This window comes from Nicotiana tabacum, chromosome 4 (assembly GCF_000715075.1).
Source record: "Nicotiana tabacum cultivar K326 chromosome 4, ASM71507v2, whole genome shotgun sequence".
Taxonomy (NCBI): domain Eukaryota; kingdom Viridiplantae; phylum Streptophyta; class Magnoliopsida; order Solanales; family Solanaceae; genus Nicotiana; species Nicotiana tabacum.
Window position 1 is genome coordinate 1,611,971 of NC_134083.1, and position 12,906 is coordinate 1,624,876.

Here is a 12,906-nt window from a genome sequence, read left to right on the forward strand (position 1 = left end):
TATGGTTGAGATCAATGATTCATTTTATTCGAGAAAAATATGGGTTGGAATGTGATAAAAGACCCACAATTTTATACGAAGACAATGCTATATGCATAGCCCAATTGAAGGGAGGATTTATAAAAGGAGATAGAACGAAGCATATTTCACCAAAATTATTCTATACACACGATCTTCCGAAAAATGGTGATATTGATGTGCAACAAATCCGTTCAAGTGACAATCCAGCAGATTTATTCACTAAATCTTTACCAACTTCAATTTTTGAGAAGATGGTATACAAGATTGGAATGCAGAAACTTAAATATTTGAAACAAGGTTTTCATCAGGGGAAGTAAAATACGCGATGTACTCTTTTTTCCTTACTAAGGTTTTTTCCCACAGAGTTTTCCTTATAAGGTTTTTAATGAGGCAGCTATCAATCCGTATTACTAAATATGTGTACTCTTTTTCCTTCACTAGGATTTTTTCCCACAGGGTTTTTTCCTAGTAAGGTTTTAATGAGGCATATTATCTTTTAATGAACATCCAAGGGGGAGTGTTATGAAAATAGTTATATTGTGGATGTTCATTTATTACTCCGATATAGATAATCTTCCTGAAGAAGATTATCCATTTAGTACTCTGTTGAAGTTTATCTACAAGCAACTGATGTAGGTTGCAAGCAACTCAATGAAATGATTTGTAGCAGCTTCTTATTAAACAAGCAGGTTGCAAGCAGCTCATGCAGACAACTTACAAGCAGCTAAATAAAAGCCTTGCAGCTGCTTTCTGAAAAACCTCGCAGCTGCTTCCTTTCTTCTATAAATGGAGGAGTTTTCAATTCATTATGTACATGAATTTGAAGTTGAATAAAATATCAATTTTCCTCTATACTTTTCTTCAGTTTATTTCTTTTATAGTCTTTATTTTATAACATAAATGAGTTTTTAATTGTTTGGCACTTGATTTGTATAGCATCATTTGACAACGACAACATAAAGTAGAGTAAATTTCAATAAAACATAAAATGAGTCATTCTCGTAAAAATCATTCATGCATGCGTACATTCTACTATCTTATAAGAGGGACTTACTTAGCTCACACCTGGACGACATGGTTGCTCGGCACCTCGAGGGCAATATTGTCTTTCCATTTAACTTTATTTTGGCTTCACTTGGATTATATCGACTCTTCTTTGGCTTCTCTCATCTCACTCTTCTTGTTCTTATCGGTACCAGGCAGACAGGTCTTTCAGAAATCTGGCAGATGGAGGTTCACTGATCAAAAGGTTAACACCCGAGTTATATCAGAAAAGCTCCACCGTCTGCAAATTTCCGTTTTCACCTTCTCTCTCCTCACTTTTCCTGTTCTTATCTCTACACTTTTGGTGAATTTTCCAGTCCGGATCTTTGTTTTCCTGTGAGTTATCTTCTTCTCATCTTGTATTTCTCTGTTTCATCTTTTACTTCACGCTAAGACTTTGTTCTTTATGTGTTTGAATAAATTCTTGAATGTATCAGTTTTCAGTTGGGTGGTGACATATTCTTAGATTATTCCGTGTGGTATTCGATTCACCTTGCCTTTTCCTCCGTCTTTCTGTTTAATTTTTTGTTTTCTGATATACTGGATTTTTGCTATTAAAAATTCAATTCTATACTCTTGGAAGTAAATTGATTTTTCCTAGAAGAATATGGTTAAGAGGTGAGCACAGAGACACGTCCTATTTTAATGCTTTTTTTGCCAATCTAGCAACATATGAAAAGTTTCACAATCTTCAAACTCCTCTGCGACTGCAACCCTGTCTCCCCTTGCTCTTCTTGTTGTTAGCTTTACCCTTTGGTCAATTTATCGTTTGGATTGTTGTTTTCGTGTGAGCTTGCTTCTTCTTATCTTGTGTTTCTCTCTGCCATCATGGGATGCTAGGCCTTTGCTACACAGGAAGTTTAATTGTCGAGTTGTGTTTGCTCTTACTGAGGAAATTGTTGAATCAGTCAAAGTTTTTACTAAACGTTTACCATTTGTCTTTCAATCTAATTTCTTGCTCATCTTCTTATGTATTCTATCCATCTATATGTGTTTGACATAATTCTCCAACGAGCCATAAAAAGTGCACCTATCTACTATATGAGAAGTGGCCAATCGAGTGAAGCATAATTTCTGCTATTCAGAAATGGATGTCATGGTAATTCATAGTTACCCGCGTTGGGGATCGCCGATTCAGATTTTGCTTTCTCCTTTTACTTTTTTTTTTAAGCAAAATTCAAAGAGTTGGATTTGTGAAATTTCAAGTAAAAAAACTAATCGAGGGTTGCAACGTTTGCCGGTTTAAAGAGGTCCTTTTTTGGGTATTTTGATTAGTTTTTGCCGCTGCTTTCTCTGAGGAACAAAGCATTTGTTAACTCAGGGTTACACTGTATGCTGGTTTCACGAAATACATATTTTTTTTTTCTTTTTATGACCGATGATAAATTTGTTTCGGATAAACCGTAATAGTTTGATTGGGGAAAAGCTTTGAATTTAGACACTAAATTTGAGAAACTTCGATCTTAAAATTTTTGTTGTAAACCTTTTTGAGGTCGAGGGAGTTTTGTGATCCTGGCCTTTGATTCCATGGTATCGAAAAGAGAAAAGGAAAGTGTAATCCGATATTGTGCTATATAATATTTCCTTTTTTCCTTTGCATAAAATTAGACCATAAATAGGTAAACTTTATTTGAATTTTAAAATTATAGATGAATTATTGTTCTCCTTTAAAGTCCGTTAAAGCTCAGGATTTTACTCAATTCGTGCTCAATACTGAGTTCTGCTTGCTTAATGCTTTTTCCCTGCAGAACCTTGAGCTTCTCGCAATATATTGCTCAATATCTGTGCTGTATACTATAGTTATTAGTCAATATTTAGTTAAGTTGTAAAGCAGGAAATATAGTCAAGAGAAGATTCTTGATTTCCTTTTTCTTAAACATGCATACTACGTTGGCTGAGTGTTTGTATTTTGCCGGAGCTCAAGTTTTAGGCATTTACTTGCCTCCATTGCATGCTAATGTAAAGTCTCTTTCAGAATGGATAGAAATTAGACTGTGTTGTACTTTGTTTTGATTGATCTTTATGATGTTAGTAGACTCAACTTCAATGGTTTATAAACTTTTTTGAAATAGCCAACTCATGAATGTTGTCCTCTGTGAAAGGTAATTCGTAGTACCATAGTTTGTTTAATTTGGAACTCTTCTTTTGATTATGACAGGAACAACCTTGAATTACTATCTTGATGTCAAAATTGACGAAGCGGTGATTTTTTCCGGGGTTGGATGCGTCTTGATTTGTTTTATAGGATCTGCTCACTGATAACAAAGCAAAGTTTGATTGTTATTCAAATGACTGAGAAGATAGCATGAGGTATGCGTCAATATGACCACACACATCATTTATATGTCTTTACGAAATGGTCAATGACCAATAATTATGGGTTGGTCCTTTTTTTCACTTCTTAAAAATAGTATATGAAGGCTGGGCTATATCTTTTTGTCTAAGGTTCATGTCATGACAGTGTTGATAATAATGTATGCCTCGAAGGAGAGTACTGAGCACTCACTTCAATACCGATTTTCTATATTATTTCATTAGTTATACACCAAAATGATGCCAAAATATTGAAGTGAACGCTTAACTCGAGCACATTTATTTGACAAATTAACGCCGTAATCTTAATTAACTATACCCGGTGTGTCCATATCATTACCTAGGATAAGAATGCTTGAGATTATTTTCAATGTTAGAATGTATACCACACTTCATCATTCTTATTTATGGATTGGGGGGAGGAGGGGGAATAGTTCTTATGGACTCAAATCTAAGGCGGAAAAATATCAAATAGAAATACAGGACAATTCCTAGGAGGCCTTTCTTTACTTATCAATGACTAGATATTTTCTTATATTTATCCAGGATTTATCTCTTCCTGTACTTTTATGACGTGGGCAATCCAAAAATCTAGAGGAGAAAGTGTTTCTTGGACTACTCCCAGATAAAAGCTTATTTCGGTTTATCAGGCGGGTAAACGACCAATTTCGTAGCTTTGTTATCTATGTCGTTATTATTTTTGATTCAGATATCAGTTGGATTCCACACGATTGAAATCAGATAAAAGGAATTGAAACATTCTTTTCCTTTTCCTTGCACTAAACTTTTGCTGCTTTCGTTATACCATATTGGTATAGCATTCTTTTTCCCCGCAGCATTCTTTTGCTGCAACTGCTCAAGCAAAGAATTCTTTGCTTGCATTCTCTGTGTTATTTTCTGTCAGTATAATCAAATTACTATACTGTCAGGCTTATATCTGCCTGTTGTTATTGTATTCAGGTTATACATATACGCTATGCCACTGGGAAATGGGGATAATTAAGCACCAGAGAGTATTTTAGACAGGATGTGTTCCTTGAGTCTCTACTTTTGGGTTTATGTAGTTCATAATAATTATTCCACAATTTGTGCAGTTTTATTCAAATGAATAGTAGGTGGTAGGGTAACCTCTTACGTGGAAGGTCTAGGTATATATTCAAATCAAATAACTAGGAAAATAGTAGTCAGGTACGACGGTTCTCTTAAACACACATTTCTAAGCACATATTATACTTATAGCAAATATTTTTGGTTAGGAAGTTAGACTTTGTTTGTCACATGTATTGATTGGTTAAACATATTACTGGATTACTGACTGTAAAATACAGCAGCTTGAGGAGACATATATAAAGGTTAACAGTTCAGAAAACAGAAACCAGTTAAATAAATCTATTGCAGAATATATTTAGCTTAAAGGCTGAGGGTTCTATCTTAAAACAGAAGGGAAGAGTGAAATGGTTAGAAGATGGAAACTCTAGCTTAGCTTTTGTTTAAAATGTCATACGGGATGGGAGCAGGAAACCAAACATTCATAATATCAAGAGCGAGCAATATAGTTGATCAGAAGATGAAGGGAAATTGCAGAAGTAGCTGTAACTTTCTACCATCAGCTATTTTCACAAGAACTGGGGAGAAGAAGATTCGATAAGAACTAGGGAGAAGAAGATTCGACTACCCATATTTCGTATTTATGGACAGTATCCATTAACAGTTGCTGATCGATCTCTGAAATTTTTATTCTCTACACCAAAGAAAAGTATGTTATCCGTCACTACAAGCAGATAATGTATCTTTTTCCTCTAAATGTTTTTTCCTTATCTTTGGGAAAGAAGGTAACGTTTGAAAGTTCGTTGGATGATACATACTTTTTCCTGGATTCATATATAAATAGGGTAATATTATCCAAAAACTTCACACTAACTAACCAACAAAAAAGAAAACGTTTTCACAAGCTTCACCTGAAGAAAAAAGTCATTGTTTAATTTGATGATGGGTTGTCAAACTCTTTTGTAAATGCATATAAAGTGAGGAAAAGGGATGTATTGTCTCTACTAGGATGACTAGGGGTGCTATATATGATTTATAATGGATTGATGATTGACTAACAATTTGATTTATTGAAGCTTCTGACATCTTCATTTGACCAATAATTGCTTTCATATTTTTCCTTCGGTGATGTTGGTTATAACTTATCCTGGTAATATGTTATGAGTGTTATTTCATTGGGATAAAGATATATATATTTGATTTAGAGTGAATAGAATTATTTCTGACATCTTAGTTTTATAGAAAACTCCTTTTATATTTTTGTTTAGGTAAAATTAGTTGTATTTGGTCTTTTGATAAGTGATATGCTTTACAGAATCCATACGGACTTTCTCTCATACACTGCTCCAATTCTTATGGTATACAACCTCTAATTTGGAGTCCAGATCATATTTTTCCAGTTAGAAAACGAACTGGTAAAGATTCATATCATTTGCCGTATAAAAGGTGATGTCGTGTTGGAATGTATTATCTTGCACGATGACCGGGAAGAGATGATGTTTCGAACCATGTTTAACACATCTTTTATTAGGTCAAAATATTCAGATACTTAACCGTGATAAAATTGACACACTGTGGGATGCTAATGATCAATTTCCAGAAGACTTCAAAGAAAAGGTATCGTTGTTCTTTTTAGATGCATCTTGCTGTTTTTCATGTTCTCTTTAGAAAAAGAGGAGTGTTTTAATTTGCTATGAAGCTCGGGATGAATGTTCTTACCTCAGGGATGCATGTTGCTAAATCCGTAGCCCCATTTGATTTATCCTATTTTAAGGAGAAGGATGGCCATCCATTGGATGCATTTGCTAAAACTCAGGAAATACTTAATACCGTGAATTAGCTAAATCAAAAGGGTGATGCTGCTGGATATATGCTCCACCAACCAGCTGCGACAAATTTTATCCTGGAAATATTAGAATCTTCGCCCGAGACTACAGGTACTGGCATGCCACACTAGCATGCTTATGATCAATCAGCTTCTAAGAAGCCTCAAGAGGCAAAAATTTGCAGTATCGGAAATAATGCCAAGGGATTGAGTCAATCTATCATCCACCAAACGGGCCTCTGCAGCATACCACATCAACATACCCGACAGGTGATACCCGACATATCCAGTGAATGCAGAGAAATCTAGCAGTTACACCAGTTAAAAGTCTGAAATTGGCCATGGTAATAGTTATGGAGCTATTATCCATAAACCATGTATATATATATTATTTTAAAAAATAATTATCTTGCTTTGGTCATGTGAAATGTATGTATGGTCTTATATGCATTAGGTTTGAGAATAATTGAAGCAAGATGCATTTTTACTGCCGGAGCCTAGATGTTAATCTAAATTTCATGTTGGGGCGGCAACACCTTACTAGTATATATTATAAAGCGTAGCTGTGTTTTGTTACTTGGATGGTACATTAAGAATATTGGAAGTCTGCCTCAATTATCATTTTTTAAAGTCAAATTGCATTGATTAAAAATTTTTCTTTTTCTTTTTCGAAATGTTCAGAAAAACCCGCAGTCGCTATCCTTCGGGTGCGCACGGGATAATCTGCTTACTGTGCAATAACGCACAAATCACACATGAGATATAAACCGCTCTAGTCAAGCCGGGTGCGATGAGCTCTGATGAGGCTGCTGGTGAGGAGAATCCATCTCGGGTTTCCATCAGAGGCGGACCCAGGATTTGAGCACAGCGGGGGCACCGTGCTATATATATATATAAAGCTATCGTGTTAACTCCTTGAAAATTTAATGATTATGAGTCGGTGATTAAAAAGATCTTTTAAAATATAAAAAAATGTACTCAAATAAAATTAAGATTAAATATTCATTAAGCAGTTCAAGCAGAGTCTCAATCGTTATCGCTAAATCGACAAAGGTATGCTACTTTGCCGAAGTAATTTTTGAATTTGCCGAAGTAATTTTTGAAGGCAAAAGTATTTTGGAGTTTTTCTATTACTCTTTTTGGGGGAATATTTTTGTTAAATTACTTATTTTAATACAAGTCAAGAAAATGATGATGCTTATAAGCTTAGTTATAGGAAAAAGAATATAACTGGCTTCTTGCTAATGGAATATTTTATTCCCCTCCCAATTTCCTTTAATCTTTTTATGTCTCTCTATTATCTTTTTCAACGTCTAGAAAGACATTTCTCAAAAATGTTTTTGACTATTTTATGTAGAAGCACTAAAGAACTAATCGTGGAGAGAAACTTGGTTTGAGGCTTTTTAAGAGAGAGATTTGAAGGGGGGAAAGCTAAACTAAGTTTAGTATATGTACTAGTGCAAAAAAAATTTTGAACTCAGAAAAGATAAAAAAGAGAGAACCAAATCGAGCACTAAATACAGAATACTAAACTACCCTGAATTCAAAGAGGAAAAAAATAAAATGAAAATGAGCAGCATTGCTGCGGAGCTGCGTCTTGAACGCTAATCGTCTAGAGAGGGAGGAACAAATGCTGCATGTCAAACCACCCCAGCAATCTAACTTTTGTGTTTTAGGGGTACATCAAAATTATTTAGGGGGTCCTTGATGTATATACAAATATACATACATAGTTTTTGTCGAAGCTAACGGTTCCGGTGACCCCTTTAGTGACCATGTAAGTCCGTCTCTGGTCTCCATGTGAAAAATTACTCCTCCAACCCCATGCGGGCCATTGATTAAGATGATGCCATTGTATCCTTAAATCAAACCTCATTCTTAATTTGATTTGGTATTCATTAATCCAATTTCAACAAATCTCATAAAATTTGGTGGACGTATAATGTTTTCCATCGATCACTCATAAAACCTTTCTGTTTGGATTTAAAACACCAACAACTTTATGCTTGATAGAGCATAAATCATAATCCTACTTATATTCCATCTCTATTTTTCTTCCTTATGTACACTAATTATTCGTAAGTGTTGAATCAGGCTTATTGGAAATTCAGAAAATGACCCCCAAAAAATAATGATGGAGCAAAGACAATAATATTGATGGAGAATCCAGGCTATATATATTAAACGTGATCCATGCGCATCACCTTTTTTATTTCATTCGTTGTCTATTACTTGCATTGAAGTTCGATTAAATTCAGATTCGTGCTGGAAAATCTCACATTAAGAAGTAAAGCGTTTTCGGACAAAGGTGACTTTATACTTCTCAAAACGTTTGATTAATAATGAACAAGTACGTATCACTCCACCACTAACAAGTGTGCCGTCATACATACAACTACTCTACAAATCAACCTCCAAAAAATATCATTTCCCTACTTGGTGCTATAAAGCGTTACAACAGTAAAGGATGACGCATCGAATAAGGAGAAAAGAAAAAGAGGAAAAGGAGAAAAGAAGCATCAACGTTTGCCATTGTAAATAATAGAATCCAAAAATAAGAAATCTTTCCAGCGAGACTTACATCAAATATGGCGAAATAATATTCCTGTATTATTATGTTGTATTTTCTCTCCCCACCCACCCTCACCCCCCAAAAAATGAAAAAGAAAAAGGTAGAATAGTCTAATAGACACCACTACTTGTCCCGTTTTGAGATTCCGACCCTCATACCTTACGAAGTTTTATTCAGACACCTCAACTCGTTCAAAATAACTTTTTTAAATCCCTCTGACTATTGACCAAGCTTATGAGGTGCTAAGCCGGCTGAGTTGGACGAAATGTGTGAGATGCACGCATATAAAGCGAATGGAAACAATGAATTTGATTTTAAAAAGATTAAAATAAAGATAAAAAGAAAAGAAACTTAAAAATAATTGCTAAGCTAACTTTCCCATTCCCTTCCCCGTACTCTTCCCCCACTATCGTGAATTCCCTCGTCTGTACTCTTCTTCACTCCCATACTCTTCTGCCCCACCCTCGCATCTTCCTATACTCTTCAGTCTCAAGATACAGGCAATAGTAACTGTTAGACGGAGCATTAACAAGAAGATTTCCTACTTCTATTTCAAACTCTTTGATACTTAGAAGAGTTGTGTTCCACCTCCGATTCTTGGAAGAAAACATAATCTAAAGGTAAATTAGTAAACAACAACTAATTGAACAACGATCTAGGGCAGTGGGTGAGATTTAATTGAGATATGAGAAGGTGGAGACCCAAATAAATATGAGTTTTATCTTGTTTAAATAATTTTTTATCGTTAAAATGCTCAAAAGTATCTGTGTCTTCTTGTTGAAGCAATATCTTGAAATCATCATCAATATGATCAATGTATCTACTGAAGAATAGGAATTGCATGGTTCCCAAGAGTTTTTTTTTTGGATGAGGGGCGCAATTAGCAAGGATTTTTGGAATGATTTTTATTTATTTGTGAGCTTTCGAAAAATGGTTGTTGGGTGTATTTGGAGCTGGGTTAATGGAGGAAAAGGGTCCATTTGGGGTGGGAGAAGGGACGAGTAGATAGCAGAGCAAATATTGAGTGAAATTGAATAGTGAAAAATGATGATATGGCATAGAGAATTTGAGCTGGACATTGACGTGTCATCCATATCGCGTGTTTGAAGAGCACGCGAGGTCAAAGAGGTTTAAAAGAGTTGCTTTGCACGAGTTGAGGTGTCTGAATGAAACTTCGTAGGGTATGGGGGCTGGGATCTCAAAACGGGACAAGTAGAGGCGTCTGTTAAGCTATTCTGCCAAAGAAAAATAAAAGAAGTTGTCCATGTGTTTAACCTAATGGAGAAAAAAAAATACTCCCTCCTTCATTTTTAGTTTTTCGCTTTAAATTTTGCACTCCTTTTAAGAAAAAATAAATAAAGTATATATTTTATAATTTTATCCATAATAATGATAGCATTTCAAAAAATATTGAAAAATAATTTTGGAAATGAGTAGTTAATAATAAGGGTCAAACAAAGAAAAAAAATTATGTTCTTCTTGAATTGTAAAAATGGACAGATGAAAGGAAAAATATATTTTTAATATAATGAATATGTAAAAGTACGGAGGGAGTATGAAAAAGCTAAACCAACATATGGGATATTGCCTTCTTTTCTTGGGCAAACAGGGCTGGGTATAAGCTACTAATTGATTTAACTGCAAAAATGACAAATTAAAATGCAAATATTTCTAGTAGTTGAATATATATTAAAAGAAAATAAAGCTTTAGTCATTTCAACCCAGTTATTTAGTAACTAAGTACAATGACATTTGATGTGCTCTGGCTTATATTTTGAATTCATTTAGATTAGTAAATTATGTACTTTATTAGGTACATAAATCAATAATGTTGGTTGAGACATAATCAGTTTGTTAGAATATTAAACGGAAATAGCGGACAACAACTGTCTGGAATTCTGAATAATACAAAGCCAACCTAGAAGGATCATTGGACACGCAACTTGCCATGTTAATAGTGACCACAAAATCAGAATTTAAAATTTATTGGTTCTGAATTGTCATCAAATTTATAGTTTGATTAAGTCACTTGATTTGTAATTAAATATTTATATATTTTTAAAGAATTTATTAATACAAATATGAGTTCTAATTGAGTAAAAAAACGTCCGATTCATAGCTAATGTTGTAGCTCGGCCACGCCATGTGAATTAAATGGTCGAGAGAAGAAAACAAAACAAATGGACGCCGATATTGATTCTTCTAAATTTGGGATTAATACAGCACAACGACACAGCTACTACTAGCAATAATCCATTAACAGCTAGCTAAGTCCATGGCCCCCCTAGTCAACATTACTTCGACGACTAGCTGCAGCCTTAATTTCTTATCTACCATTTTGAAGTTTCAAATCCTGTTGACAATTAATGATTCATTACAGGCTTGTTACATCAATCTTTCTTCTGTTTATTTTTCTTCGTTATAGTTAGAATTGATAATTTAATTTGTTTCCTAGCTAGTAAATTTTTGTTTGGTAATGCACAGAGAAACAAAATTTAGGATGGTATTACTGCAAAATTGATACGAGTTGATATAACTTCCCGTCACCTGGTTGACGTTTTGAGTTTGAGTCTCATCGCTATTTAATTATTGAAATTTTTTTTCTTGTGCTTAACAAATAAAAAAGAATCAGACAAATACACCGTGTTAAAAATATAATAATTAAGTAAATAAAAAATATGATCTTTCTAATCATTTAAGTTTCAAATGAGATAGTGACAGAGTTTCACCCAAACTGATAAAAAACGAGACTACTCAGCTGCGAGAATATTTATTGGTCAGTGGGAACTAATCAGGGAAATTAAGAGTTAATTTCTTGTTTCTGGAAATAAATTTGATTGTCCTATTTTCTTGTGGGGTTGTCACCGTTGAATCTAAATTCTAAATATGTTGGATTTCTCTGATATTTTGGGGAAAATTAAGAGTGAAATTAATAACGAACGGAACTTATATATCGTTTTCGTATAATACTAGCATGTCCACAGAGTAGCATATTCGCACCTTTATTTATCACACATGGGGCATAGTTTGCTGGCTGGCTTTATTTGAAGCTAATAAAGTTAAAGTAGTGGCTGCTTCACTGTTTTATCATTCCAAAGCAGCATTTGCCAATACAGTCGAGGGATTTAGTATTACGTTAGTAGTATTTAGTTAGCTACAATACATTTGTCTTTCAAAGGTGATACTCTATTTCGGTTTTTTTGGTTTCGCACACGGTGTCCGGTACCCGCATTGAAGTTCGACTATATTCGGATTCGGGCCGGGTAGGATCTCATTCGGGAGTAGCGCTCCCTACCAAAGATTTTTCCATACCCAGTACTCGAACTCGAGATATCTGGTTAAGAGAGGAGCAGTCCCATCCACTGCACCATATCCCGGTGGTGATACTCTGTCCAGTTAATTTCAGAGCACATTGGATCCTTTTACTGTTTAAGAAGACGTGAAAAATCTAAAACTGGTCCCTCTTCTCTCGTAAGTGGTACAGAAAATGTGGATTACAATAGCTAAAGCGTCAGTCTGTCTTTGTTGTTGGGATTGCAACTTTGGATTCTAAGGACTCAACATGGACATATGGAGTCTTGATTGGCGGCTTTTCACCCTCAAGGCATCACTACTTGAGTTGTGCGGAATGTTCAAAATTTTTGTTTTAGCCCCGAGGCGAAGTTAGATTTTGAGTTTATGAGTGCAGTAAAAAATAACTTACTGGAATTTTGATAAATTATTTTTATATATTCAATATAATTTAATAATAATATAGGGTCTCAACCAAAAGTATTACATATATTTTAATGAACATGTAAGCAGAATTGTTGCTCCAATTCTGGATTTCAATTCACGAAGACACAAGATCAGTAGCTGCCTACTACATATTACTCTTCCTGTTTCATTTTTATATCGTGGTATTCGATACAAAGTTTAAGAATTTTTTTAAAATTAGTTGGCTTAATACATATTACGACATTTGTATGTATATAAAAAATATATCATTAAAGGTTAAATAAGACTTTTAAAGTTACCAAATCATAAAAAAAATTACATTTAATTTTTTCGAGATAAATTAAAAAAGAAAAATAATGCCAGTGTT

The 12,906-nt window shown here is 34.3% G+C and overlaps 1 long non-coding RNA gene across 4 annotated transcripts; it reads left to right on the forward strand.

Moving 5' to 3' along the window:
• Positions 1–1,037: 1,037 nt before the first annotated feature.
• LOC107788954 (uncharacterized) lies at positions 1,038–6,783 on the forward strand. Of its 4 annotated transcripts, none has more exons than XR_012708428.1 (6): positions 1,038–1,401; positions 3,224–3,375; positions 3,925–4,032; positions 4,339–5,871; positions 5,957–6,042; positions 6,150–6,783. It is a non-coding gene; the product is annotated as an uncharacterized LOC107788954 (long non-coding RNA). The 4 variants fall into 4 exon arrangements; XR_012708427.1 differs by having other exon boundaries at positions 5,741–5,840; XR_012708430.1 differs by having other exon boundaries at positions 3,925–4,028; positions 5,741–5,840.
• Positions 6,784–12,906: the final 6,123 nt, after the last annotated feature.